At 39.6% G+C, this 24,611-nt stretch overlaps 1 protein-coding gene across 14 annotated transcripts in view; it reads left to right on the top strand.

The window, feature by feature from the left end:
- The window catches only part of PARD3 (par-3 family cell polarity regulator), a 609,571-nt gene that overhangs the window by 290,820 nt on the left and 294,140 nt on the right, over positions 1 to 24,611 (top strand). The window lies entirely within an intron of this gene.

The raw sequence follows: 24,611 nt of genomic DNA on the forward strand, positions 1-24,611 counted from the left end.
CTGGCCACCTGTGGGAATGTCCTTGGTTCCCAGGAGAGAGTATTTTGCTTTGGCTACAAAACCCCTCTATCTCTATTCCCCCCTCCCTATCCCCCAGCTCCTGTGTAGCAACACTGAAGCCTCAAAACTTCCTCAGTCAGGTCAGCTTTAGGGTTGACACTATATTGGATTATGAACAATTGATAATGATCAGAAATATAGCTCTCTTAAGAACAATAATTTCAGTTTACGGAAGCCAGTTTGGTCTAGTGGTTAAGGCACCAGGCTAAAAAGCAGGGAACTTTGTGTTCTAGTCCTGCCTTAAGGATGAAAGCCAGCTTGGTAATTTTGGGCCAATCACTCTGACTCAGCGCAACCTTTTTCACAGAGGTTGTAGTGGTGAAAATAGGATGAGGAAGAAGAAATATATGCTCATCACCTTGAGTTATTTATAAAAATAATAAGGGTGGGATAAATAAAATTTTAAAATAAGTCTCAGTGATGGCATTTCTGTCATCCTTATTTAAGGATAGAAGCATTGAGCTGTAGAGTCCCAGTGTATTTTAATACAACTGGATGAAAGAATATTGGGAAACAGTGTGCCAGTTCTAGAGATTTCTGTCTTGATCTAAAGGAGCTATGGTAGTGTCTTAATTAGAATGCAGTATTGCAAGCTAATTCTGCCAACTGCCAGCAATTCGATGTTGACCGGCTCAAGGTTGATTCACCTTTCATCCTTCCGAAGTTGATAAAATGAGGACCGATTTCTCTTAAATTCTCCCATGAGCTGTTCAAAGCACCCAGAAGTGGGAGGTGCTTCAGTCTCTTCTGGAAAGGCTGGGCTTAAAACTCTGGGACACCTCCTCCTCCTCCACGGGACACCTCCCCAGCATCCCCCAGTTTTAGCTCAGCCTTCATGGTAAGAGGTTGTGCACTCCCTGACTGGAACGGTTTCTGATTCAGCTAGTCAAGATTCAGGTTTGCTCTTGGGTTAATTCGACACTTGCAAATTTCCCCCATTAATCTGGCGATTTCAAGGCTTGTGGCTCTATTAGGTTATCCCCCTGATCAGTTGAGAGCAGCTCTTTTGTGACTGGCGGAGCCTGCCACTTCGCGCAGGCAGTCTGAGACGGCCGCTTCAGCCAATTAGCCTATCTAATTCCCCGATCGTCTTATCTTTGCGATCTTGCTGGAATGCTCACAGCCGCGGCTCACTTCTCCTTACAGGATCATTTGTCTAACATTTTGGAGAGTCAGCAACAGCGGCTCGTTAAACTACTCAGGCATTTAACATCGGAGATTCTGCCTTCCCGCCATTTTAAACAGCTGGCTTCAAGTTCGTGCCTAAATATTACAGGCACCATTCTCTGCTGCCTTCCCTTCTTGGGGACTGGGACAAGTACTTTCCCACTCCACTTTCCTGGGATTATTTCTCTCTTAGCCTGCTGGCGTTGGATAAGCAGGCAAATCCTTAAACAGGAATTTTTTTTCCCCTCTCGCAATTGCTTTTGGATCATTACATTGGAGCGAAGCCTTAAATGCCATTTCAAACAGCAGGACGTTTTTGACAGGAAAGGATCCATCCAGGACCTGTATAGCTGGTTTCCCTTGTTGGGGACCAGGGATCCTGAATATTTCTTGCTTGGAGCGCTTGGGGTTTCCTTGCTGGGGACCCTTAGGTACTGTTTCCCATATATACGGGCTTACATATAGATATAGGCATATGTATATATATGTGTGTGTTTGTATATGTGTTTGTGTGTGTATATATATATATATATATATATATATATATATATATATATATATATATATATATATATATATATATATATATATATATATATATACACACACACACACACACATACATACATACATACATACATACACACACTTACACTCCTGGAGAAGCGCTCTACTTTCAACCACAGGGGTAGGCATCACACCAAAGTAATAATAATAATAATAATAATAATAATAATAATAATAATAATAATAATAATAATAATAATAATAATAAATAATAATAATAATAATAATAATTAATAATTAATAATTAATAATTAATAATAATAATTTATTTATTTAAAAAAATTAAAGTTAGAAACATGAGATTCAGTCCTCCACAATGGAAGGTGACAACGTCTTCCACTCCAAGACAAATAAGTCCCAAGATAAGTCAGTGGGCCCCAAAAAGGCCTCTAAGGCGGCGGATAAAGCCTTGGAAAGACAGTTGCAGAAACGGGCCAGGGAGGCGGACAAGATGGCTATGACACAACAATCTGATCAGGGCCCAAATACATTGTTGGGGCCCTAGGACTTATCCACCCAGCCCAGACAGGCTATTTCTGGAAGCCTTCCATAGGCATATCTCCTCCAATGAGCACTGCCTGGCAAATCCCAGAGGCAACCTTCACCCCTACGGCTGCCGGTTTAAGACAGGAGGAGGGATTACCTGAGACTATTCCCATCGAAATGAAGCAATGGATGGAGATAGCCATACAAAAGGGCATTGCGGCTGGAATTCAGCAATCCATCCAGACCAGAAACTTTTCGGCTACTTCGGAAGCGGGATCCCTGTCTGCTCAATCCTTTGCGCATATGGGACATCATCAAACTCAGGTATTCCCCAATATTCCTGACATACCAGTCCAGGGTCTTCGGGAGGAGGTGGAATTAGATAACCAGGATGTTCCCATGGAGGTGGGGTTGATCCATCAGATGGACTTGGGGTTGTCAGAGGCTGACCCACTAGAACGAGGAATGTCAGATGACGAAGGCCTCATTTCGGACCAACCTACCTTTTCTGGCCTTCTTCGTCCACACCTCTTTAAATCTTTAGTGTTCAAAGCAAAGAACACTGCTAAACTAGGCACATGAAGCCCTACACATCCATCGTCAACAGGGTCTCAGGACGAATCTGAGGATCTAATATTCTCACAACCGGCTAATGCGGCAGAAACTATTCCTGTCCCTCGTATGTTTGTTGAATTAGTACAAAATCAATGGGCATCAGCAGCATCCTACCCAGCCCCAACAGGGTACGATAAACGATATGATAATTTGGCACCAGAGTTTTCAAATTTTCTCAAAACGCTGGAGGTGGATGAGCCCATTGTGGCACTGGCTTCTTCTTCAACCTTTCCCAATGAGGCCAAGGAAGCCCTGAGACTGGAAGAAAAGAGAGCAGAGTTGGCACTCTGTAGGGCGCATGTTTCTGATGCCTGGGCCATTAGGGCAGCTACAGCTGCATCCTTTTTTACATGGTCCTCCCTACGATGGCTCTTCCACTTGAGGGATATATTGCCGGCGTCAAATGTCAGAGCCCACCAGGACATTGCTAAGATTATTGCAGCGGCAGAATTCTCCACCGACACCACATTTAATGCAGTCAAATTCTTGTCTAGAGCCATAGCATCTCACGTATCAGCACAGAGACTGCTATGGCTCAGACATTGGCAGGCGGATACCAAGCATAAATGCAAGCTGGCAACAGCCCCAATATCGGAGGATAAATTATTTGGCAGTGTCTTGGAGCCCCTGCTTATTGAGAATAGAAACAAGAAAAAAGTGCTTTCCCCTCTTTTTGGGAGGTCTGAAAACAGAACACCCCAGTCATTTCAAAGGGGGGGTTCCTTTCTGCCCTACTATCAAGGCCCATACATTCCCACATCACAAGGAACATCAGGCTACAGACCCAGTTTTAGACAGGATAGGTCGGAATCTTCTGACAGAGGTCAGCGGGGAGGCCAAAACAGAAGAAACCCCAGAGGGGTTACCGGTACCGGAGGCCAATTTTTTCATCACCCCAAGTGAGTCCTTGGCAGCAGCTCCCATTGGAGGGCGGCTAAAATTGTTTGCTAATCAATGGGACAGCTCCACCTCTGATGCGTGGGTCAGGGACTCTGTTAGGTTTGGTTTGGCGCTAGAGTTTCAATCCTCCCCCCCGAACTTTTTCATTAGGAGACCTAGGTCCACAGGCCCCATTAAGAAAGCGTTGATGCAGGAGGCTATCAATCATCTTCTGCATATTCGGGCCATTAGAGAGGTCCCATCTGAACAACGGGGTCAAGGCTGTTACTCTCTATTGTTTGTGGTCCCAAAGAGTTCGAGGGGCTGGAGGGCAATTCTGGACCTCAAACGTTTGAACAGATCATTGCTTTATCGAAAATTCAAAATGACTACTCTCCAGTCCATTCTGCTCAGCATCAGAGAGAACGATGTCCTGACCTCTATAGATCTGACAGAGGCTTATCTACATATACCAATTAGACCTGCTCACTACAAATATCTTAGATTTTACTATTGTGATCGGCACTACAAATATATCGCCCTACCATTCGGTCTGGCTTCGGCCCCTAGGTCTTTTACCAAGGTCCTAGCAGCTTTGGCTGCCTCCCTCAGGATCAAATCTATTCGTTTACAATGTTATCTGGATGATGTTTTAATTTTGTCATTTTCCAGACATCAATTTGGATACCAAGATTACTCTGGAGACCCTTCAAGGTCATAGCTTTTCCATAAATTGGGATAAAAGCCATTTGATCCCTTCAACTAGGTTAGTTCATTTAGGGGCAGTGATAGATACCGTGGAGGGCAAGGTTTTTCTCTCTTAGGACAGGTTGAATAGTATCCAGTCTTTGGCCAGAGAGATCAGAGCCTTAGAGAGGGTTTCCCTGGCAGTTCTGTCTCAACTGTTAGGGAAACTGATTTCTTGTATTTCCATTGTGCCTTGGGCTCGATTCCATTCTAGAGATCTGCAGTGGTTCCTGCTACCTTTGCAGTGATCCAGAAGAGCCACTTCCAACGTCCGGATAAAGGTACCGCACAATGTTCTCCAATCGCTCCGCTGGGGGTCAGAAAACACGATAAACAAGGGGTGTCCTTTCAAGGAACCTTGCAGGGCAACGATCACAACCGATGCCAGCCTGGTAGGATGGGGAGCTCACTTCCAATCCCGCACTGCACAGGGAAGTTGGTCTATTTCCGAACAACCACAAAGCATCAACCTGTTGGAGCTGCAAGCAGTTCATCTGGCGTTACGCAGTTTTCTACCCCTTTTCCAATCACGCCACATTCTGGTCTTGACAGACAATATCACAACCAAGGCCCACATAAACAGACGGGGGTACCCACTCCAAACTTCTGATGCTGGAGACGGCCAGGTTGTTCAAGTGGGCCGAGGCCAATCTGCTTTCGCTCAAGGCAGAGCACATAGCAGGGGTCTTAAACACACAAGTGGACTGGTGCAGCAGGGCCACGATAGATCAGACAGAGTGGCTCCTACATCCGTCTGTCTTCCAGGAAGCAGTGCGGAAGTTTGGGCAACCGGTGATCGATCTATTTGCCTCTCCCCTCAACGCCCAAGTGCCCCGGTATATTTCAAGGTACCCGACTCAGGGGGCGGAGGTCGTCAATGCCCTGCGATGTCAGTGGCCTCCCGGACTTCTATATGCGTTTCCTCCACTCCCTGTAATACCCAGGTTGATCCAGAAGTTATTGGAGGAACAAGCAGAATTGATATTTGTCGCCCCTTACTGGCCCAGGCGAACATGGTTCGCGGACTTACAGGACCTGTCGAGAGAACAACCTTGGAAAATTCCACCGTCGAGGGTTTACCTCTCGCAAGGGCCGGGACTTCACCCGGACCCACAATGGCTCAGCCTAGCCATATGGAGGTTGAGCGGAGCCGTTTAAGGACCCAACAGATTTCAGAGGATGCCATTGCCACCATACAAGCATCCAGACGGTCCTCAACAAATCATATATACAAGGCCACGTGGTCCACTTTCTGTCGCTGGTGCCGGGCATCGAAGATCGACCCAACCGCCCCATCAATAGGACAATTATTGGACTTTTTACAGGAGGGGTTGACCAAGGGCCTATCTCCAAATACTTTACGCAGACAGGTGGCGGCCTTAGCCTCGGTGATATCCTGGGGTGACCTTCGTTCCATAGCGCATCATCCACATGTCCGCAGCTTTCTTAAGGGTGCTGAAAACTTATGACCTCCTGTAATTCACCGCTATCTCACTTGGGAGCTCAACAAGGTGTTAACCGCACTTACAACTGGCCCATTCGAGCCTTTAAGAACTGCTAGTCTCAAATTCCTGACATATAAGGTGGTCTTCTTAATTGCGATCACATCAGCATGGAGGATTTCCGAATTGGCAGCATTGTCGATGAGAAAGGACCTGTGCGTGTTTCATGCGGACAGAGTGGTTCTCAGATTGGATCCATCGTTCACCCCTAAAGTAAATTCAGTCTTCCACAGAGCGCAGGAGTTGGTGCTTCCAAATTTTTTCCCGAAACCATCTCATAGACTGGAGTATCAATGGCATCGACTTGACATTCAAAGCATCTATCTAGACCGCATGGTGGCATTTCGAAAATCTCAGGCTCTATTCCTATCCTTCAACCCATCCACTTTAGGACACAAGGTGTCATCGACGACCATTGGTAGATGGTTGAGAGCCACCATAGCTAAAGGTTATGAATGCCAGTCCATCTCAGTTCCTAAGGGCATTACAGCCCACTCAACAAGGAGTGCGGCAACATCAGCTGCATGGGCCACACGGGCTTCCATAGACTACATTTGCAGTGTGGCAACTTGTTCTTCACCATCGCCCTTTGTCAGAAATTATAAAATTGATGTCTATGCCTCAGCGGATGCTTCATTTGGCAGAAGAATCCTGCAGAGGGTCCACAGAGTTTAGGAGTGGCTTTCGATCCAGACAGAGTCCCTCCCTAAGGACAGGCCAAGCTTTGGTATGTCCCACTTCTGGATGCTCTGAACAGCTCATGGGAGAAAGGGCGTTGGTACTTACCTGATACGCCCGTTCTCTGTGAGTTGTGAAGAGCATCCAGCCCCACGCATTTCTTTCTATCTGGTGGGGTTCCGTTCCGGTCAGGGATCTAGATTAGGTGATGAATTCTGGACTTTGGCATTCAGTCTTCGCAAAACTGGGGGACGCTCGGGATGTGTCCTGTGGAGGAGGAGGAGCGTCCCAGAGTTTTAAGCCTAGCCTTTCCAGAAGAGACTGAAGCACCTCCCACTTCTGGATGCTCTTCACAGCTCACAGAGAACGGGTGTATCAGGTAAGTACCAACGTCCTTTTTGTGTCTATTATTATTGGTCTGCACTAGTTCATATTTCAAATGAAAAATCAAATATATAATGCACTTCCATTAAAAATATGTTTATATTCACCTCTCTGTAAACGTGCAGGAAGATACATGAATTCTTCATCCACAGCTAAACCATTTGTATGTAATACAAGGAAGTGTTATGTGAGGCTGGACTACAATGTGATGAGTTCTCCTATTATCAAACTTTTCTTTAAAAGAAACATTCAGTACTAATTTGCTCCTGAATGAAGTTAAGTTATATAAAATGGAAAATCACAAATTGTGCTTTGTCCTGAATCTTGACAAAATATAATTTATATGGTTAAAGCAGTGAGTGCCAGTAATATTACATTATTTGGAATGTAATGGTAAGCTCATTTGTTTGCTGATTTTGCAGGGTGCAAGCAAACTGTTCATTTGACAAGCTGGCAACAGCATTTAATGTAGTGCAGCAGTTGAATTAGAACTATTAATCTCATAATTTGTTTTGATTCTGTAGAACGTCATGGCCTCACCTAGCTTTAGTATACCAAGATGATAAACCTTACAGTAAATATACTGCACACTGACTCTCACATTTACCTCAGAGGGCGCCCTGTTCACATTTGTCTCTCCTTCACTGGAAAAACATCAAACATGCAAAATCTTTTTTAACATTTTTTCTGCAGTTTTGTTGACTTTGGATGAAAGTAAAACCCAATATAGTATTTCTAGTTTCATGTCAGTTGCTTAAATGGAAGATTGTTATGGTTATTTTTTTCTTTTTCTTTTGTCATTAAATTACATGTTCGTTTTTGAAAGCAAGTTATATCGTGAGTCTTACTGGTGACCTTCAAGAAATGTATTTCATTTGAATATTTGAATACATTTCAAATACAGTTATGTCTTGTAGTGTTCTAACCCAAAATTTTAAATAAGACATTTATTTTCAAGAATGTTAAATTACTATTGAGATAGAAGTGATAAAACAAGTCAGAATTTCATTCCATAACTGAGTGCTTTTTTTCTTTAAGTATTTTTCTGTGCTGGTTTAAAAAAAAATCTATTATATTTGATGTTAATGAGTTTGCATGTACCTAGAAAGAAAGAATTCTTTGGTGATTTCATATCAGTGGGATAATTAATTAAACTGAAATTGTGTAACAGGGCATGAACAACAGAAACAAATCCTTAATGAGATCAGACTGGAATAAAGTACTGTAGAGGATGATGAAGTTTTCCACATGAAAAAAATGTAACTGTGCTTAAAAATTCTGATCCTGAAGGCCCCTTCTCTCTCTTTCTCCATTTAAAGTAGAAAATATTCAGACATTTCATAATACTTATTTGCTTTGGTTTGGAACCCACCACATGCCTAACCTGCTTGACTGAATTGGACTTTCTTCCATAGTTAAATGATTAAGCCATACGGGATAATACTTTCCCTGTAACGTTCTACCTTCAGTTCACCTTTCCACATTATGAGTGGAATGTATAATTAAAGAAATAAATCAGGAAGATCTTCTATTTCAGAAAAAAGAATGGGAATTCTAATTAAAAGCCCAAGATTTTTTCTGAACTATCCTTAGGTAGACTGAATCCTATAAATAAAAACAATCATCTCAGGAGTCCTGATGGAGAAAAATGCTATGAAATCATTAGTTGGCATTATTGATTTCAAAGCATGGTTGGATATAGACAATTCCTGACTTGATAATCCTGATATTTGAATATTATAAAGTGTTTCAAGGAAGAAATGGGGTTAATTGAGGGAGGCAGTTCATTCAGCAGAAGTTGAATTTAGCTCAGAATATAATGGTTCCAGTAACCATTAGTACTAATAATGAACTAAATGTTTAAAGACACCAACAACATCGTCTCATACATGTTTGTCAGAGTTGAGTTCCATTAAAGTTCAGTTCCTAGGATTAGTTTGGATTGCACATGTGGGGATAGAGGGAGGGAGGGAGAGAGAGGGAGGGGGGAAACTCCCAGTGGATAACAGTGAAAATTTGGCTTTAGTGAAGAGTGAGTGAATGTTGTTCAACAATATCCTTAATTACTATAGTGCATAGCTGATGCATAAGTGAAATACATTAGTAGAATTAAAACTCTGTATTTTTATTCCCTTGCTAGGTAATACAGTTAATGAATATAGATCTGACCAAATTAAGATTATTTATTTTAATGCTTTACATCATTGTAAAACTTTTAGCATAGCATGGGCCCTTCAAACTTAAATAGAAGCAATCCTCGCAGCCACTTCAAACATTGTGAAGATTAAAAGTTTCATGTGCATTAAAGCAATTCCCTTAATTGTGTCTGTAGAGGATGTTATATCTTCTGCTATAGATTTCTTTGTTTACAATTCACTAAGTATTAGCTAGAAGCCCTTTTTGAACTTGGTACTTAGGGATATTTTCACCGCTGAACTACTTCATAAATAGTTCAAAATACTAGCTCACCATTTGAGCCCAATAAATGGTTAGCACCTATCAGAGACATTTTCCATTCCCCATCCTTTCATTTTTTGATGAGCTACTTTTAATTTAAAAATATGAAATTGATGAAATTCATTTATAGAGGGTGTAGGGGTTGCCGTGGGATTTGATGACTTTTACATGGGGCTAGAGAAGTTGGGAGTGGATATCAATTATCAATTGCTTATAGTAATTATAATTCAGAGATTCATAGTTGATATACCTCAGAAAGATGAGAATGATGAGGAGGTGAAGGGCAACCAAGTTACTTACTATCTTGTATTTTTCTCAGAGGCATCTGTTTCGCCAGTGTTGGGGACCACATATTGAATTGGTAGCTCTTTCCTTCAGCTACTACTCTGTGAAAAGATATTCATATCCTTGTGGATTTTCTAGATGTTTGCAGATCTTCACTGCTTCATGTTATCAGAGCTCTATATCAGGGAATTGTGCAACAGGTGTCCATAGGAAGCCAGAGATGCTGATACGAACTAGTAGTTTTATATAAATAAATATATTTTGTATCTATCAAACTAGATAGTCAGGCAAACAAGAGCATCATGAGGTAAATCACAGAGCATACAAGGGACACAGAAGAAAAAGGTGGGGGGGAGGGAAATTCCTCCTCTACACCCTCAGCAACCAATCACAGTGCAGATTGCCTTATGCAGGAGCCAGCAGTCTTCAACCAATCAACCACAACTGTGTTCTGTCTCACTGCACAACCCCACTGGTCCAGCAATTAAATTTAATACCTTAACTGAGTCCTATAAAGGTGACTTAAAATCTTCATGTGGTATCTCTAAAGTGAGTCATTTAAAGATTTACATGGTCATGCTCTAATTCAGGGGTGTCAAACTCGCATCATCGTGGCATCATCACGTGACATATCACGACTTTCCCCCCATTCGCTAAACTGGGTGTAGGCGTGGCCAATGCATGACACATCCAGCTTGCAGGCTGTGAGTTTGATAGCCCTGCTCTAATGCTTCCTTTTCAACAATTACCCATTGATCTGCAATCACTTTGAAACATAGTATTTTGTCTGCTAATCTTGAAGTCCTGGGTTATTATTGCATAAGATAGGCCTGAAAGTCTTTTCCTCTTCCTGTTGGATATTTCATGTTTCCTGTTAATTTAGACTTTGACAAGGAAATGGACAAAGAGGTATGAAATACATTTCTAATGCAAGGCTGAGAAATATTTGACTAAGGTAGCTTGCCCTTTATAGGTGTATAATCTTTTTTTCGGTTTGTACATTTTAATTTTTTACTGATTTCCTAATTTATAATAGTTATTTATGCTTTTCTTTTATAAAGTTACTTTAATATTGTGACTTTATTTGATTGTTCTTTGCCACCCAGAGCAAAGACAGATATAAATGAATAAATGCAAAAATGAATGAATTAAAACTTAAGAGGCACACAGATTATCAGACTCTTTTCAACTAAAGGCCCTAAAGGTGGTAATTTTTTTCCTAACATTTATTCATTTACACCTGCCTTTATTATCTTTATATAAATATAAATGACTCAAGATGGCAAATATACCTAATATTTGGGCTGAGAGAAAGAGCAACTGACCCAAAGTCACCCACCATCTCACACCCAAAATGGAACTAGAATTCCTAGTCTCTGATTTCTTGGCCAGCACCTTTAACCACTAGACTGAACAGGCTTGAGAAAGTTACTGTACAGATTTTTTAATAGTATTCAGATATAAAGCACTACAATGATATAAACACAGAGTATGTTTGTTTTCCAAAATGACAAAGTGGGCTTTCATCCATGAACCCTTTTTCCATCTGACATTTGTTCATGTTAAAAGGGCTGCAAGCCTTCACATTGTGTTGGCAATCATATTAGCATGCAACTGTTCATCTGGAATCTTTCTTCTAGAAGGAGGGGGTGAATAAAGAATTACATCTCTTTTGGAGCAAAATGCCTTTGGAACAAATTGTAGCATGCACAGCTCTGCAGCATGGCAGCTATTTGGAGGGTAGAAAGTTTGAACATCACTACATATAAAGGAACAATAATCTGCTGGTGGAACATTCTGCTTATTTTATTGAATTTAGCTGTTAGATGTATAATGTCAGGCTTCTCTTGTCAAACATTAGAATTAGAAGCAATGCCAAGAGGCATTCAAGGCTGCAGACCTCTGATAAGCATGCTTATTGCACATATACCCCACAAGCTGTTATGAAAGAATTTCAATGACTGCTGTGTATCAAATTCAAACCCTATTTATAGTGAATTCAATGTTCAAAGTGATGTTCCTTCTTTTGCTGACCATATGGTAGCTTAAAAATCTCTCACTTTTGGGCAGTTGTTACTATGATAATAGGCTAGACTGCTTGCTTCTGACTTTGATGCCAGGATATATATCTTCCCTTTTTTAGCAGAAATTCAAAGCACTGTATGTACCCACCATGATTGAATAAATTCAACTGAATGTGTCAGTAGCCCAACACCTTAACCATTACACAACATTCTAGCTTTCACTTTTAATGAAACAGTTTTTAAAAAAATCCAGAATCCTGTTCTGTTGTATTTGCCTTTATATCCTATACTTCATCAGAAGGTCAGACCACTTATTAGATCTATGAAAGATGATCATCCTTGACTTCAAGCTTGTCATCTATAAAGACAAAGGTCGAAAGGAGGAAAATTGGAATTTTTTTTTAAAAAAATCCATATTCTTAAAAGGTTCAACAGGCAGTTGAACTGTATAGGAAATGGCAAAGTGAGAGATACCACATAATGATGTCAGTGACCACTTGTATTTGATGTAGCCTGAACTTCACTTGTATGTTGAAATAAACAATTCCTAAAAGTAGTTGAGTAAGGCTGAAAATCATTTTCAAAATGCAGCTGAAATCTGATGGCTTCTTGTTACTTCTGCTACAATAGCTAATGCTTGGAGTTGTCACTGACAATCTTCCAACAGATTGTCCCTTTGCTCATCCTTACAGGCAGTGGTTAAAAGGAGCAATGAATTAAAATAACTTTTTCTTATTACTTCCTTCCTAGTCATTTGCCCTCAATAAATGGAGGCTTAGCCATTTCTATCACTTTATTCATCATCAAGATGTTATTCTCATTGTCCTCTTCCAGAATTATATCCATCTATATTCACATTAGAACTGCACTTCTCTGACTATTAAAACAGCCACGTTGTATTGACAAACAAGGAACTGCTTCTTCTACTTTTCTTGTGATTGTTAGATTTCACTGGCACCACCAAGGAAAATAGCTAAGCACAGTTTGGAGAAACCTTTGAGTGGACTGCTTTGACGCCTCTGGTGTTTGTAGCTGCTTTAATTTTCTCAGGAGAAGTGATTTATTTATATGCTTTACTAAAACCCTGTTTTGAATGATTTGCCTAGCCAGATGGGTGGATGGATAAATGGATGGATGGACAAGACAGGCAGACTGTTATTCACCAAATCTGAATATTGAGGCAGAAACAAGAAATATCTACCATGTCTTCTTTCTCTCATAGGCCAGGCCAAATCAATCTCTTTCCAGGAGCCATTTTGTTTTCAGTTGCAGTACAGCTATTGCAATGATTGTAGAGTTGTAGGTTGATAGGTTTCTAAAAATGTCTGCATTTTTAAAAATGCCTACCATCTCCTCTGTGGCCAGTTTCTTTTCCATTACCCTTGCGTTTATTTTGAGGGTGACATTTCAGACAGAATAAGTAGAATGGTCTGTTTTGTCCCTTACATTTTCTTGGTAAAGATTGGAGTCACTGAGAGCATCTTGCTTTTGACAATCTGTGGTTCTCTACAAACTATAATAATGTTCTAGTCTAGGTCCTCCTCAGAAGTAATTTAAAGGTTAAAGATCAATAGTATTGCATCACTGAAAATTGAAGAGTAGCAAAGGGATATATTGATTTGCACTTCATTGCATTTTTCAAAAATATTTACATCTGGCCAAATAAACAAGTAAAATTGTGAAATTATAAGTCAACTCATCCAAAAGGTTCATGTACCTTTTTAGGAATATCTCTTATTGTGTAACCAGGCCCACATCAAGTATGTACCCCTACACGGGAATTACTTTAGCCTACATGTTTTCCTAATTTTTAAAGAAGTATTTTGTAATGCTTTGAAGATTTAAATAAAAATATTGTTCCAGGCCACAGTAAAAGAAGTGTTTGAAATAATCAGTTTTTCCAATTGCATTAGTTGAAAGTAACTTTAAACAATAGAAGGAAAATGCTGATTTTCTAGCTTTAATTTAATATACCTACTTAAAAAAGCTTTTCCAAAAAAAGAAAAAGAAAATAAGTGTCATAAAGGATAAATTTTTGGAGTGAGACAAGAATTGTACATAGATATAGAGATACAGCCAAAAAAAATGGTCCAATATAAGTGGGTTTCCTACTCTTTTGCTCCAAATGTTTCTTTTTTCTACCTATACAAGTGAAATTAATGGTAATGTTGCTGTTTGATAATGTTAAACTGGAGGTTGTCAAGAATATACTATATTTTGGAAACTCTGAATGTCATTCCATAACTATGTGTTTTAATTGTTGTTTTATCTGTAGTTAGTAATTGTGGGCAGAATTACAAGGATCTGTTTTATGTTCAGTAAAAGGCTTAAATAGAACCATTGCTACATGTAATTTTTGTTTAATGGACTAGAGAGCCAGATGCCTTATCAAAAAGTCTTTCAGAAAGGTTTTTATTTGAATAATGCTTTTGCCATATGGCAACAAAGGCTAATGTAATAAGTTCAAAACTTTTGGATGAACTGAAGTACACACACTGTTTCTTGTATTCTGGCTATTGTTTTTAAGAGTCACACAGTCTTGACATGAAGTTGGAGGAAGACATAGTGATTAACTATAGTCAGAAAGTGATTAATAAGTCTATGTAAAACTTTGAATGATCCAGGTTTTTCCTTTGTGATGTATTTTGACTAGAATAGAAAGTGGAATACATTTGTGTTCAAGAATCTGTGATAAAATTACAGCTAGTGAATTTAAATAATACCATTCTATACATATGTTTATCCTTATCCATTATGATTCCTGTTTGGAAAGATTGAGTTATTCTTGGCCTCTATATATAACTCTAACATTACATTGTGAATTTGTTTCTATATGCATGCACAAATCCCAAATATAAATTTGCTAGTACCAGTTGATTATCTAATAACTTTTAAAGTTAGGACTGCTGTTCATCTTGCTGTTTTTCCCCCCAAAACAATGAATGGAATATCTAGGTTTTTATAATCTGAACTATTGGGTCATATTTGGATTGAGGTAGGCCATCAAATTAAGGATTGTAACTTTGTTCTTCAGGTTTTGTAGGGCTGTGGATTTTTTGTGGTTGAATTGTTAGTCATGCACTCATTGATCTTCAACAATACACTTATAGATTGATATTCAATAAGTGCGCTATTAACAAAATTCTTAAGTAGGTTATTTAGATGTGTTTGTTGAATGCTTTTACTTTTGATTGATTTTGTGCCATCAGATTGTTGTCAATTCTTAGCAACTACATGAATAGAGCTTCTTCATGATGACCTGTTCCTAATCCATTTTTTAAAGTTCTTCTAATGGTGCATTCATAACCCTGTCTGCTTCTTTCATCTTTCCCAAAATTAGACACTTCTCTAGAGAGCTACCGTGTTTCTCCAACAATACGGCCCAGCATGTTTTATCAGCATAAAATCAAATTAAGCCCCTCCCCCCAAATTAAGGCCTATATTAAACATGCGAAATGGTGGGAATGGTGGGGGAGGGGTTGCCGTTAGGAAGTAGTTTTGTTGCATACCCGGATATGGTGCTGCCTGCATTGACTTTATGGCGTTGGTGGGGCACTTCATATCAGGAGACCTTCCTCCACCCGTTGCTTTCCCTTCTCCCTTGCTGCTTGCATGGTTAGAGCAACACCGCGGCATTTACGCCAGTTATCACAAGCAGCCAGCCAGAGCTCCTCCTGCAACCGGAGCCCTTGCAGAGACCTCCCGGCTTCAGGAGCTCCTGTCGCCGCCTTCCCTTCACCTTCAAAGGCAAAGCCAATTCTTTTAAAAATGACGCCCTACTACCGGTATGACAAAGCCTCCTCTGCCCGAGAGGGCAGCCCAACCCCACATGAGGCGAATCTCTCGGGGCCGCAGCGCAGGATCGGCCCACCCCGGGAGAAGCACCCAGCCACCTTCCCTGCCTGGCACCAGGCAGAGTGCGAAGAGCTTCGGCTGGGGTGCCCAGCGCAGCTGACAGGCAGGCCCTCCTGCCCGGCGGCGGAGCTCTCACCAAGGCAGCGAGCGCCTCCCCGCTAGACCCTCTGCTCATCCCGTCAGGGCTGCGCCAGAGCTGTGCGGGCTGGGCAGAGCCGGGAAAGTGAGCCACGGGTGTGCGCCCACCTGCAAAAGAGCTGGGCCGACCCAAGCTTGGCTTCCTTCCCAGAAGTCCCTCCAGCCCGAACCCGAAGGGGCTGCCAGGAGAGGCTGCCCTAGGCAGTGATAGCGCCCAACCATCCGTGGACAGGAGGCAAGGCGATGGCCTGCGCCACGTCCTCCTCTGAGCTGAGCTCCGCCAAGTCAGCACCTCTGCCTGATGCCCGTTCCACTGCAGCGTTTGGAGCTGCTAGCGCATTTGGAGATGCGTGGGGACGGGGATGGGTTGGGTGAGGGGTGGAAAGGACGGGCGGCTTCGGGCTCTCTCCACCGGCCAGGGAAGCAGCACTGCCATCACCTTGCCTCCCTGTCCACGGATGGGTGGGCGCTATCACTGCCTTGGGCAGCCTCTCCCGGTGGCCCCTTTGGGTTCACGCTGGAGGGACTTGGGAAGGAAGCCAAGCTCAGGTCGGCCCGGCTCTTTTGCTTGGCAGGCGGGCACGCACCCGCGGCTCATTTTCCTGGCTCTGCCCTGCCCGCATGGCTCTGGCGCGGCCCTGGCGGGATGAGCAGAGGGTCTGGTGGGGAAGTGCTCGCTGCCTTGGCGAGAGCTCCGCCGGCGGGCAGGAGGGCCCACCTGTCAGCTGCGCTGGGCGCCCCAGGCGAAGCTCTTCACACTTTGCCCAGCGCCAGGCAGGGATGGAGGCTGGGTGCTTCTCCTGGTGTAGGCCAATCCTTCGCACTCTGTCTGGCGCCAGGCAGGGATGGTGGCTGGGTGCTTCTCCCGAGGTGGGCCGATCCTGCGCTGTGGCCCCGGGAGATTCGTCTCCCCACATGGGGTTGGGCTGCCCTCTCGGGCAGGGGAGTCTTTGTTGTAGTAGGGTGTCGTTTTTAAAATAGTTGGCTTTACCTTCGAAGGCAAAGGGAAGGCGGCGACAGGAGTGCCTGAAGCTAAGTGTCTCCGCCGGGCTCTGGTTGCAGGGAGGAGCCCTGGCTGGCTGCACATGGCTGTGCCAAATGCCACGGCATTGCTCTAAATGCCACGGCAGCAAAGGAGAAGGGAAAGCAACGGTGGTGGAAGGTTTCCCGATATGAAGTGCCCCACCACCACCGAGGTCAACATCCAAGCTGTCTCTGCCAGCCCACCCAAGGATGCAAGGGGAATTAAGTCACCCCCGAAAAGACGGCCTAGCCGTTTTTTCGGGGGTCAAAAAAAAATAAGCTCGGCCTTATTTTGTGAGAAACATGGTAGGTCTTTGCATAATGTCTCCAAAGCAAGATAATTTGAACCTGGTCATTTGTACTTCAAATCAAGACTTTGAGTTAATGTGTTCAATGATATTTTTCTTGTCTGTTCATAATATTCTCAGAAGTTTTCTTGAACATCAAAGTTCAAAAGCATTAATACACTTCCAATTCTATTTTTTTTCAAAGACCAATTTTTGGGTCCACAGAGTGACATAGAGAATATTATTCTTGCACAGTTCTCATTGCGATAGAAACGTCATAGTATTTTAACATTCCCAAGGCCTTTATGACTTTGGTTTAATTAGCAATTCTCATCATTCTGGGCCATCAATAAATGTAAGTGTAATACATTAAAATGTGTAATCAACTCCATAACACTAATCATGATGGTTACTGATCCTACCCATTCAGTGAGGGATACCAGTGATTTTTGGTTTATTTTCATGTAGCTATCATTCTGTCATGGCCTGCTGTATTTTGAGGATTTTTAGGTTGGCCCATATCAGGAAAATGATGGATTCAGATGATTTCTTTATTTGTTTTTAATGTTTTTCCCTGAATGCTAGTTGCTTGTTGATGTTTCATGATTTGCATTATATTGTCATTAAAATCTGGCTACTTTGGAAATGTACAATTTATAAATATGAAAAATGTACGTCTAGCAAGAGATATTTTGTCGCAGATATGTTACTTATTTATAATTCAAATGTATTTAGCTACCCATCTTAATAAAACTTACCTACAAAAACAACAGAAACAAAGATACCAGGTAAAAAAGAAAGACCTCAATCAACAAAGGGCACAAAATACAGGGTTTCATTAATATATTCCATCATAAATCTTAAGGACAATTGCTGAATACCTTTTTCTTCTTCATAGAACCATACAAGTTCTTTGATTTTTTGAGAAGCTTAAAATAAGTAGATTAAGCAGTGGAGGATCATTGGCAAAAGTCATTGGGAATCTTGACATCATCAGAAACATCCAGACTTTTCTGTGGAATGTCTTAGTGGTTAACAACCCATTGCTTCCACTACAATAGAAAATGATAATGATATGTGCCATACAAGAAAATGTTATCCAGAGATCTTACAGATGAGAATTGAAAGGCTTATCTTGTATAGCTTCATAATTTTATGGGCATAAGCTATATGGGAGAGTTTGTTTTTATCTTATTAATAACTCCAGAATGATGCTGAGTTTCACAACCCGAACTCTTATTAATAGCATATGAGGATGAATCTGGTAGGATGATCTGTGGGTAGGAATAAAATTTAGAAATTTCAGATATATCAGGCTAAAACAAATAGCAGTATCTGCAGTAATAATGAACAGGTCATGTCATGGAAATAACACAACAGCACACTTGAAAAAGTGTGAAAAAATGTGATCATGCATGTTTCTCAACCTCCTTTCTCATGGTAAACCACTGTTTTTGTCTAGAAATTTTGAAAGTATTAACTTTTTAGTCCCTAACGTTGGTCATATTGATTGGGGTGAATTACACAAAATCTGGATGGTAAAGTTACTTGTCCTTGATTTAGCTTGTAGATAAAGTGAATTAAGAAAAATATAGAAAGGACAGGATAATTTGGAAAGGAGAAGCAGTCATTCTACCTAAGTAATTATAAAATAAATGAAAGAATTAATATGATGTTTGGGTGATTAGCCTTAAATTTCAAGCTAATCATAATATAAGAAATTTAAGAATTATATTTAGGAAAGAATTCCCTATTAACTAAGTCCATTGAGAACTTTTCTAGCATATCGATTTACATCATTGTTATTCAGAAAACATACAAGTGGTTGGAAATATTCAAAAGGAAGAAATAACATTAGATTTGTTAAAAAGTACTTGCTTTTTCTTAGCAATTTTTTAAAAGAAAATTATCTCTTTAGGCACACTTTCTACCTTCCACTATAGATTAATATTTTCCTATGTTTATAATACATCCTGAAGCCAATAATTGTGAATATTTGTAGTTCAGAGTTGACACAGAGAAACTCTGACCACCCTAAACCAAGCCAAGTCCAAAAATTCTAGAGAATTTCTAGAAGCTTGTCATTCCCGCAAATTAGCAATCAATAAACACATAGCCGAAAACAAAAGATTGTGCAAAAGAGACAATCAACAAGCCAAAAAGAGAACACAGTGATCAAAGCTTCACCAGATGAACGTTAATCCAAGATTAACATCAGACCAACAATCAAGAAGTAAGCAATATTCCAACTAAGGAACTTTCAAACAAACTAACAATAAACAGCCCAATCAAAGAATCTCCAAAACTATTCCCACCAACACTGATAGGGCAAACTGTTACAATATAAATGGAAAGCCAAATCTGCTCCTTATTATCACTGATGATGTTACCTAGTTGGTTAATGAAATGTCAGCAAGAAAACAACCAAGCTCAGAGTACAAGGCCTCAATATCTGAAGTACAGGAACTGAGAATGCTGATAGTGGAAATGGGGGGATACAAATGCATGGAGAAAGTTTAGATTTCTTGTTCTAACTGGATAACCTATGGATATAGTGGAGCGCTCAACATTTTGACCCAGTCTGTAGAAAAACCTACTAGGAATTCTGGAACTTGAAAATCATCAGGAGGGTGCCAGATTAAGAATGTTCCTTTAAAAAATGCTGGAGATTTGTAAACAGCTTTCTGAACCTGCTTGTGATCATCAGCACTAAGCCTGCTGATAAACATTTTTTCCCCTTTCTTAATTGTGAAAGTACTCATTGGCGGTATATTTCCATTTTCGACAATTACACTAGAATTAATTCTAAAGTAGTGATTGAAATCACAAAGTTTCAAAGAGATTAAAGGACCAACAGAGTTATTAAAGAACATGAGTGTAGAATCCCACAAAATAAAAACCTTGGAAAGCTCACTCTGCTTTCATCTGATATGTAAAGCTTAGAAATGTATCCAAGAGAAAATAAGTGAAAATGCTCATAAATAGCCAAATCTCCATTAGGCCTGTCATATTAAAACCTGCAAATGGATTTTATGTGTCACCTTTTATTTCATTTCTTCTTTTTAAAAGCACGAATAGTTTCTTTGATCACAGATATTAAATTTCACAGTGTAGAGTGGTTTAATTTTCTTTCAATTCGGAATGATTGTCAGTGGCAGTATTAGTATTATAAAACACATTTTAAGCTATTCTTTCTGCAAGAAGAAAATTGGAGCCTTTCCACAATCTGGAAATTAGATATTTCTATTCTAGCACTGGATTGTGAAAGCTGGAAATTTCAGGATTCTTGCCTCTACTAACATTATTTGGAAAAGGACATGCTTCCATACAGTCTCTTGATTTTAAGATTCTAGAAAAGGTTTTTCTTTCCATATCAGCATTGTTAGAGTTATGTTGTAATAGAAAAATAAAAAAAGCTTCCTCAATACCATAGGTTTTTATTCAGAAGCTAACCAGTTTGAGATTATTTTTAACTACTAAGAAACTTTCCAATTCTTTTTCATGTATAGGTACTCCTTGACTTACAATCATTTGATTAGTGGCTGTTCTAAGTTACAACAGCACTAAAAAAAGTGACTTATGACCAATTTTCACACATGTGATGCTACAGCATCTCCATAGCCACATGGTCAAAAGTCAGGTGCTTGGCAACTGGTATATATTTATGACAATTGTACTGTCCCAGGTTGATGTGATCACTATTTTGTAATCTTCCCAGCCAGCTTTCAAGCAAAGCCAAATTTGCTTAACAACAGCAGAATTAGTTTAACTAAAAAGTGATTTGCTTAGCAGCTGTAGCAAAAAAAGTCATAAAATGAGGTGAAACTTACTTAACAACTCCCTTGCTTAGCAGTAGAAATTTTGGGTTCAATTGTAGTTGTGAGGATTACCTGAATGTATTTTTAAATTTATCTTTTTTTAAAAAACCAGATGTTCCTAAATGTCATAAATATTTCCTGGCTAAATATAAAAGCATGAATGTTAATAGGTGAATAATATAAGCTTTAAAAGAGAATTTCAAGTTTTTTCTGCAAAGATCTCCTTGAGAATAAGTTATAGTTTTTATTATATATTGAAATAAACATCAAATGAAGCATATCTCATAAGTTTCTTCATATTTGATAAGCATTTTGGCTGTTACTTCCAGTATATAGGTTGCCCTTTACTTTGAGCAATTTCATTTAGCAACCAGTTGATGGCACTGAAAAATGTGACTTACAACTGATCCTCGCATTTAGGATTGTCATTGCATTCATCAGTCACATGATCAAAATTTTATATATATGGAGAGAAACAGAGACAGAGACAGAGAGAGACATGGACATGACTCACTTCAAAACTGCCTTGCTTTATCAGTGGAATTTCTAGCCTCAATTGTGGCCATAAGTTCAGTTATAGTAGCCTCCTGATACGTTGTCATCCTGTTCTATTCTGTGTCTTTAAATTACACAACAGTACATGGATTTAATCTGGGACTCTGCAAATCAGTTTAGGTTTGAAACATCATGAATTTGAAACATTCTATCTTAAATATGAAATAATTAAAAAAAAACTGCTCCCATGAATTTTGGAATTGTTTTGAAGTAAACCCCCTAAAATGATTAAAACAGTCTGTTTCCTACTTGAAAAATTAGAATTTGAAAGTAAAAGGATGCACATTTCAAATGTTTTGCAAGTGTATAATTCTACCTATTAATTGTTCCAACTAAAGCACTGTATTAATATTTTTGTAGGATCCGTTTTAAGTTATATATTACATTAAAAAGAAATACTTATCTTAATATAGAAGTTTAAAAGGAATCATGATGATTTTTTTTTAGCAGTAAATACTATTCTGATCACATGAAAGGCATTCTGGCCTTTCTAACTTATTTAGTATTTAATGCTCCAGGGGGACCAATTTTCATGAGAAATTTGTTTTGATAATCACAAACAGACTTAATGTTGTAATTTTCTCATGAAACATGGGCTAAAGTTTTGCATTAATGACTTGAAAGTTTCCCAAAGTGGGAGACATTTTTGTTCAAAGTCCAAGAAAAATAATGCTGGAATCAGGAGGCGAAAAGAGAGAAAAGTTATTGTTAGTGTTTTAAAGCTATTTTCATGTGTATCACTTTGCAAAAATGTGATGAGAATTCAAGTCTTTTTCTAAGACTTCATTAATATTTTTGGAGGCTGTCAGTTATTTTTTAGTGATATTCTACTAGAAGATTGCATTATGAAAATTTCATATACAAATAGAAATGTGATGCAAGTTTCATTGAGTCTTTTGCATGCCTAAGCATGAATTCTAATATTATTCCAGTAATCTTTATTCTGCTCTCAAGTTCAGGTATGACTTTTTCATGGTAGTCAAAACTTTAAATGTGATCAGATTTACATGTAGCCTCTTTTTGCCAATGTCTTTAAAGTTTATTCTCCAACTGCTTCTATACCGGGTTACTATAAGTTTTCTTGTTTAACATTGTTTATATATGGTGCTTTTTAGGCATACAGATTAGTGACATTCATCAAGAATAGAGTAAGAGCATCATAGCATAGACTTTTCATGTAGATCAGGGGTGTCAAACTTGATTTCATTGAGGGCCGCATTAAGATTGTGTTTGACCTCGGGGGGCTGGGATGGGCATGACCAGGATAGGCATGGGCAGCATGATATCACTCTTGTCGGAGGGCACCTACTGTGGTCTGAGTGGTCTGTTTTCAGCTGTGACAGCCTCCAGTAACCCTCTGCCAGTGAAAACTGAGCTCGGGAGGGCCATAGGCGGCCCTTGTGAGCTCTGTTTTTGCTGGCAGGGGCACCTTCGCGGGCTGGTCCTTCGCTGGAAGATGGAAGACTAGAGGAGGAGGAGGAGAGAGAGAGAGAGGTTGCGAAGAATGATATGCTTGTGAAATATGATAGGAAAGTTGTTCCTTGTAATATTTTGGATGTGCTTATAGTTTTTAATAATATTTGTCCCTTCTAAGAAAATGCTATTTTCTTTGGAAAAAAAAAAGTTAAACTGAGAGCAAATGCTAGTTGTTATTTCTCTTTCACGTGTTATTTTTGAATGCTAAAACACCACACACACTGTTCTCCTTGAAAGAACTTGGATGCTTGAAGAAAGGGTGAAGGACACTGTTTGATGTCAAGCAATATTATGAAACCTCTTCACAGCATCTATCATATGCCAGTAAATACACAAATATAGCCATTTTGATTGTTAGAACTTCTCAACACCTCTAGAGACCTTTTGATATTTACTTTGCCTTTCTTTGGTAGCTCTCTTTTTTCTGTTTAAGAATTTAGCTTCACGATCTTAAAGAACAAGTTGCCTTTAATTGAGTCTGTCTTTTGTGTAAATAATCCAAAACCATAAGAACAAATTTACATTTTGTAAATTTACATACATACAAAATTCCACTACCGCATCTGCTTCTGACTTCAGGAAAATAGTTGCTTGAGGCAAATAGTTTTCTGCTAAATATCTATTAAACTTAATATATTTATTACCTTACTTGAGCTTTATTGGTAAATTTATCATATAATTTTATAATACAATTTTAATACAATTTTATGATTTTATTTTTAAATTGGCAAGAATTGCTTAACGTTGTTTAGTAGCTGGAGCTGCAACTAAATCTTAATGTTATTACTACTTACATCTTGGTCCACTTGATAAAATGTGTGCTACTACATTCTCTCACCCCCCCCCACCCCAATAAGAATTAATTGAATGCTGTTTGAAATTAAACTTGGACAGGAAAACTATTTAATTTTATTTATTATTTTCATTTTATTGGCCTTTAGTAAGAGAAAATATGCCTTTGGTGATATTCGTACAAAGCTACCATTAGAACTTTGCACGTTGACTTCCCCTCATTGACTTAATTTGCAAAATTATGGAATAAAATCAACAACAATGTTTTATAAGATTTCCTTTCAACATTCTTACACTTTTCAAAACATGTACTTATATTTTTCACAGCTGTCCACATTTAAGCAATCAAGCAGAGAGCAGAGTAGGGATTGCCGGTTTTCCAAGAATCCAAACTAAAATATATCTTTCTGAAAAACCTAGTATTAATTTTATCAACATGTTCTTTTAATGTGGCACTGTATTTTTAAGAGAATGATTTGAACTTTATTAGCAGTGTCAATTATTATCCTGTCTTGTCCTGCTTACAGGATTTGAAGTCTTTTTAATGTTTCGCCATTCCCAAATAGTTTTCCCCAGTATTCACTGCATGCAGCAACCAGCACAAAATCCAATGAGACCAATTCTCAACTCTGACAACACAGAGCAAGTGTGTAAAGTCACCCACCAGGTTTGGAATCCTAAGACAACTCCATGGTGTCAGCACATATCACAAAACCAAATTTCAAGTCCAAAGTCATGTTGCAGGGTCAAGGCTTAAGTAAGTTCAAAGGTAAGAGTCACAATGACTCTCAAACACACAACAAGAAACATATGAAT

Source organism: Notechis scutatus, chromosome Z (assembly GCF_049901735.1).
Source record: "Notechis scutatus isolate UNSWTSFEM ecotype Mainland chromosome Z, rNotScu1.2, whole genome shotgun sequence".
NCBI lineage: Eukaryota > Metazoa > Chordata > Lepidosauria > Squamata > Elapidae > Notechis > Notechis scutatus.